The sequence below is a fragment of the Balaenoptera musculus genome, chromosome 21, assembly GCF_009873245.2.
Source record: "Balaenoptera musculus isolate JJ_BM4_2016_0621 chromosome 21, mBalMus1.pri.v3, whole genome shotgun sequence".
Classification (NCBI taxonomy): domain Eukaryota; kingdom Metazoa; phylum Chordata; class Mammalia; order Artiodactyla; family Balaenopteridae; genus Balaenoptera; species Balaenoptera musculus.
Genome location: NC_045805.1, coordinates 10,934,867 through 10,941,277, shown reverse-complemented (window position 1 = coordinate 10,941,277; position 6,411 = coordinate 10,934,867). Strand labels below are relative to the sequence as shown.

At 49.4% G+C, this 6,411-nt stretch overlaps 1 protein-coding gene across 10 annotated transcripts in view; it reads left to right on the top strand.

The window, feature by feature from the left end:
- Positions 1 to 3,702: 3,702 nt before the first annotated feature.
- ARHGEF10 (Rho guanine nucleotide exchange factor 10) overlaps positions 3,703 to 6,411 on the top strand; it is an 89,612-nt gene continuing 86,903 nt past the window's right edge. For all 10 annotated transcript variants that reach the window (XM_036838831.1, XM_036838823.1, XM_036838824.1 and 7 more), the window contains exon 1: positions 3,703 to 3,784. The gene's annotated coding sequence lies outside the window, so the exon portion shown is untranslated. The remainder of the gene's footprint in view (positions 3,785 to 6,411) is intronic.

Genomic DNA, 6,411 nt, shown 5'->3' with positions numbered 1-6,411 from the left:
GCCTGCCTGTGAACCTGAAGCCCTGGGATGGAGGCCTTGCACCCAGCTCCCGACCCACGTCTGCGGCTGGTGGGCGATGCCTGCCCTTCTCGGGGCCCTTCGCCTCCCCCGCTGGACACGGAGCAAAGCGAGAAAACAGCTCGGGCCTCGCGGCAAGGGCTCTGGGAACAGAACAGCCCTGTCTCCGCCTGGAACAATGCTTCCTTCTCGCCCTCCAGATTCCCGTGACGCCAGAAACGGCAGCCGCGGGAGCCGCCTCACTGATCTTGCCGGGTTCCTCCGCCTCGTCGCCGCTTCTTGGCTTTGCTTTCCCTCCCCCGCCCCCTCGTGTCCCTTTGCCCTCGGAGGGGACGCGGGTAGGGGCGGGGCGGAGTGGAGATGCTGCAGCCGCGGAAGGGCGAGCGAGAGCGAGCGAGGGAGCGGCCCGGATCAGGGCACGGGGGCTGGAGCCCCTCCCACTCGCCAGCCGCCTCCGGCCCAGCCCGCTGGTTTGGGGCTGAGCGAAGGCACCCACACACCCACCCCGGCGGTCGTTTCTGTAGAGAAGGACACGCAGCTCTGGGCAGAGCGCGTGCTCCAGGTCTGTTCTCTTTTCATGCCACGCAGTGTGTCTGAGGTTCATCTCAGCCACTGAGTGCAGTTTGTTTCTTTCTGTTACTGTCCTTTCTGATGCTGTTACACGCAGCGCTCTCCTGTGGGACCAGACCACACACTTCGTGGCTACAGCCACCCTTTGATGCAATTTGACTTGGCCCAGTTTTGAACTATGTGCACTGTTTTGAACAGTTTGAACTGTTAACGAATAAAAAAATTCTTTTAATGGTCTTTGTACGGGCCTATGTTTTCCTGTACCTTGAAGGAATACCTAAGAGGGGGGTTGCTGTGCTTGTCCTACGAGAAACTGCAAAACAAATGTTCCAAGTGATTGTACTATTTTACACTCCCATCAACAATGTGTAGTTGTGATGGTTAATTTTACGGGGCAACTGACGGCCATGGGTTACCCAGATTGAACATTTTTTTCCAGGTGCTTCCAGAGAAGATTAGCGTTTGAGCCCGTGGACTCAGTAAATGGCCCCCACCCCATGTGCGTGGAGATCGTCCAATCAACTGAGGGCTTGAATAAAACAAAAGACGGAGGAAGGAGGAATTCCCCATTTTTCTGCCTCATTGACGAGCTGGGTCATCTCAGGTCATCTTCTCCTGTCCTCCAGCTGGGATTCACACTATCGGCTCCCTTGGGTCACCGGCTTTCCTGAGTCCGATGGCACATCCTGGGGCTTGTCAGCCTCCATACTTGTGTGAGCCACTTCTTCATATTCAGTCTCTTTCTCTCTCTCTCTCTCCCCCTCTCCCTCTCCCTCTCTCCATATATGTATATAATATCCCACTGGTCAAAGAGGAAATTGCAATGGAAATTCTGATCCTCTTCCACATCAGGGCTTACAGGAAATGGTGATATATCTGAAGAACACTAGAATAAACTAGACAGGACTGGAGGCTTCAATCAGAGTTCTTTCTGCCCCAGCACCATGCCCCACCCACTTCAGCATTGCCCTTCCTGGTGGCCCTGAGCTTAGGGGGTCAACACAGCCATGGTGGAAATGGGGAAGCTGCACTCTGTGCTTCTAAGTTATGATGCTGCTACTGTATTGTCCCCATGGTCCAAAATAACATGATTTCTGAGTGAAAAATGATGACAAATAGCAGCCTCCTGAACTTCCTAAAGTTTCTTAAAATGAACTTGTGAGCCATCTATTAGAATAGTGATTCAATATGTTTTCTTGCTCCTGAAAAAAAAAAGTTAGATCCAAATTATATTATGGCTTAGTGAGCATCTACTCTTCCCAGACATCATACTGCGTTCTTTGTATAGTTCTCCCTTTTAAACATCTTATCTATGATGTAGATATTATTAGTCACATTTTCTAGATGGTGAGATGGAAGCTCAGAGACCTGTGTAAGTCACACAGAATTTTGTTAGTGTTAGAAACCAAAATAGGATCCCCAAATCGACTCCCAATCCCTTGTTTCATCCATATACAGTATAATTTCCCTCTTATCTCTGCTCCACTAGATCAGAAACGCAACACGTATCAGGATTTTCTTGTTGTGTGGTGAACTAGAACTAATTCACTTGGTCTTTCTACCTCTGTCCACCATGGCTACTAAGAAAATTGGGTAGGAGAACTTTGAATAAGCTAGTCAAAGAGCCCTAGGAAAAGAGACCCCAAATAATGTTTCTGCTATTAAAGACACTGAGAGGAAGTATCTTTTTCAATTGATTCAGACTCTAGTATCTTCCCAGGGTGCTCTAAGATAGGTCTGAAATAGTATTTAAAAACAGCTGAGTCTTTTTCCATAAAATTAGAGAATGCTAATAATAAACATTGCTAAAATAGTCCCTTACCTACTATTATTTTTTCCCAACCATTGTTGGGAAAACATAGCTTTACATGGTAGCTATGATTTATATGAGTCACAATTTGCAGGGAAAGAAATTTTACAGAGCATGGGGGCTTTAAGGGCACTTAATGTTCAAATTAGCTTTCTGACATTTAGCTACATTGTCTTCCTTCTATAAACCTAGTGAATGGTACCCTAGATCTTTAAGGTGTCTGGCAGTTCTAACGTTCTGACTTTAAATTACTTCTATGATTGAAAGATTTGGGCAGGAGATGGGAGAGGAGCCTAGGGCATGACTCATCTGTTTACCTTGTTGACCAGGTAACAGGCAACATTCTTCAGCTGTCGTTTTGGTTTGTATTCTTGTTAAAGATGCTTTGTCTCGAGTTTTGTCCTATAGCAGAAATTATAGCAATAATATGCTTCTTTTTTTAAATTATAAAACAAAGAAATGCTCCTGGCAAACAATTCCAACAGCACAGAAGGGAATTCTTGTTTATCTTAGGCGCTTCTGTGAGGAACCAAGCATATGCGTGGATTTTTAACCTCAAATGGGCTCGTAGTATAAGGATGCTTTTTAGGCCCAATAAGCGCTGTCCATTCCAAGGGTGAAAACGCAGGGTCAAGCTCTCCCTCTTACAGCATTGCTTTTTGGCTCTTACAAGATACAGAATTCTAGAACCTATGTTCACCGTCAAGGTAAAGGTGAAAATGAGCGCTTTCCTGTAAAAGGCAAGCTTTAAAAATTGTCTCGGCAATGTGTGAAATCATTGCATTTCCAAACTCCAAACACTTGGCGGGCCTCGGGGCAGCTGACCTTCTGAGGAGCCAGGAACGCCCCTGCTGGCAGGGCCAGCGAGCGAAGGGAAGGGGTGGGTGCTCTGGGGACAGCGAGGGGGGTGGGGAGATCTAGGGGTGTGATCTGCCCGGCGGACTCTGCCCACGCGCGCGCAGCCCGAGGACTCCCCGGGGAAGAGATGGGGGTCTGGGGGTCCGGGGGTGTCCTGCCGGGCGCCCCCCCTGCCCATGAGTGAGCAGCCCGAGGGCTCCGTGGGGAAAAGACACGGGTCTAGGGGTCCTGCCGGGCGCCCCCAGCCGACGTGGGCGCAGCGAGGCTGCGCTTTGAGTCGAAGGAGGGGGTGCGGGTGGCCACGTGGCTCCGCAGGAATGCGCGGGCGCGGGGGCGGGGCGCCGCCGACGAACGGGCAGGCGCGGCAGCCAGTGGGCGCCCGGCACCGCCCAATGAGGCCAATCACGGCGTGTGGGTGGGCCGGCCTCCCTGTGGGCGGGGCCGGGGCGCATCCCGGGGCCGCGGACAAGAGGAGGGGAGAGGGGTCCTCGGAGGGACGGCGGGCCGGGGTCCTGTCCCGGCTGCAGGGTGAGTGCGGGCCGGGGATGGGCGGGGGTCCTGTGGGTTGAGCGCGGGCGGGGGGCGGATGGCGGGTGGGGGTCCTGCGGGGTGAGAGTGGGTGGGAGGCGGGCGGGGGTCCTTGAACTGCGCCTCCAGCGAGCCCACCTATCGCGGGGATTCGGAGTTTCCTTTTTTTCCTTTGAAAGCTGCACTTCTGCCTGACTCCCCCGAACTGGCCAGATCCCACCGCTCCTTGAAGTCCGGGCTGCCCGCCCGCCCCAGGTTTTGGGTGACTGTGCGAGGGCCACTCGGGGTGCACCCTGACCCCGGGCACGGACCGTGCAGGTGGCGGAGCTGAGGCCCGGGACAGCCCCCGTTTACCGCGAGTCCCGGCGGTAACGGGAGCCGGGTCGAGACCCCACCGGCTGTCAGGAGGGTGCAGGAGGGACCCCAGGCCGGGGCCCCACTGACGTTGCAGGAGGAATGGCGAGTTGGGGTGTTTAGGTGGGGAGCAGTCATGTATATTTTCCGATAGAGGAAAAAGTCCTTGGCCCACTTTAGGGTGAAAATAATTACTATTGTACTTAAAAATCCCGTACGTGTTTCCTCCCCCTCCCCCATCTACCATTGTTGGGGAGACTGAAGCGGGTGTGCTGCCAGTGGTCGGCAGGTGCCTTGCTCATCCCCACCTGGCCACACCTCTCCTCTGGGAGACCCTCGGTTTGAACGTAAAAATCTGAGTAAATGTTTCAGCTTTTAATAGGACGTGAGCATTCTGAGAAAGCAGCAGACGTACTTGGTGCAATGTAATATTCTTTTCAGTTACTAGCGGTAAAAATTCTTATTAACTCAAAATGCAATGGATTTTTAGCTCTTCTTTGGTTGAGCCACAAAGTAAAAACAAAGTAGTCATCAACGTTCTGGATTTTGTGCAAGAGTTACTTAATATCCCTCCAGGTAGAACATTGGGAGGGATAATGTTTTCACTGTTCATTTATTGCTTAAAAAATATATTTTGGACATCTGTTTTCTAGGAAATAACTTTTATTATAATGGAAAGATGAGATATACTCTGTGTAATTTTAAAATGTAATTTACCCCTTAAGGTCGCACAGTGTTTACTTGATTGGCCCTGGGATATGATTTAGTGGCCACATGTGCAGTTAGGTGACTCAATGACTCTTTATGGTTTCTTGATTTCATGTCCATAAGAAAAGTCACTCATAGAAAGTGGTATTTCATAATAGATTAGTCTCTCCATACAGGCCAGATTCTATCAAAGCAGTTACAGACATTTAGGGATGAGGTAAAATCCAAAGTTATTCAAAATAGCTTTTTATCTTTTAAAAGTCGAACTTGAGTTTCTCGTTTTACCAAATTTGTCATCTTGATATTTTGACGTGCCACGTTTTCTCTGCAGTTTTTCTGGTGGGGTTAGAAGAACTTCTTGACTCTTTGGGAATTCTTGGAGATCGAGGGGTTCTGGTGGCATTTGGACCCTGGGCTGAGTTCTGGAACTGCTCACCGCCCCCCCTGGGGAGTCAGGTCCCCACAGAATTTGTTTACTCACTTTGGAAATTGCTGGAACGCAAGTGTGTGGAAATGTGTTTTAAAATAATGATGTTCTGCGTAAGTTAGAGCAAAATAAAAATGCTGTGAGTTTGGCTGTATTACTCTGTAATGTCAATAATATAGACCCCTGTTGAAAAATACAATGTTCTTATTGCACAAGGCATGATAGAAAAGCTGCAATGAAAAATTCACATCTTGGGATATTCAGAGCATATTCATGTATACTTCATACATTATTCATAGTTTGCACAGGTAGAAACATACGTGGAGTGAGACAAGATAGAAGGGGAACATAGATGTTAAACACTTATGGGGTGGGATTACTGCTCTCTCTGTTAAGACTTCTGGAAGTGTAATTTGAGAAAATGAGGGGGGAAGTTCTGGGAGCTTTGCGGTACAGAGGGACGTGCAGGTCTGCGGGTGGGGGGCAGGGCCAGCTTTGGGGTGATGACTGTGAGCAGTGAGGCACAGGAGAGCTGGCAAAGGACCCTCTTATCTGCCACCAGCCCCCACCTACCATAACCCCCCTCATTGTCTCTCCTTCCCAACTCAGGCTTTTCAAAGATCCAGACATCAAAGTTTGTTTTTGCTACTTTTTTGTTTTTGTGTGCAAGGTTTCAAAACGTTGATTATAAAAATGAGCAGTCATGGCACTGGTGTTATTCTTTCATTTCCTGTTCTTCTTTATATCATGAAAGTAATGTGTACCTGCTAGTAGAAGGTGCTTTCTCTGGGTTGTTGATGTTTTATGGTTTCACTAAAGAATGTTCAAAAGATTTTTTTAAAGTTTTTTTTTTTTTAGGTTTAAAGTGTTTCTCTTCCATGAGCTACGTTCTGATACTAGAAATTACTTTTTGAAGTAAAATGCAGCGCCAAAAGCTTCTCCAGCCTTGCAGTGCCCTTGGGAAAGGGAGCTGTGAAGAAAGGTCATGGGTGGATGAGAGTGATGCTTTGCGCTCCCACATAGATGGCTGAGCTAGCCTTCCACCGGGGCTGGGGTCGGGGGGGGTGCTGGTGACCTGGTGGCCTGTCCGAGGCTCCAAGGTCTTGACTCAGTGAGTCACCTGTGACCCTGAACTGGG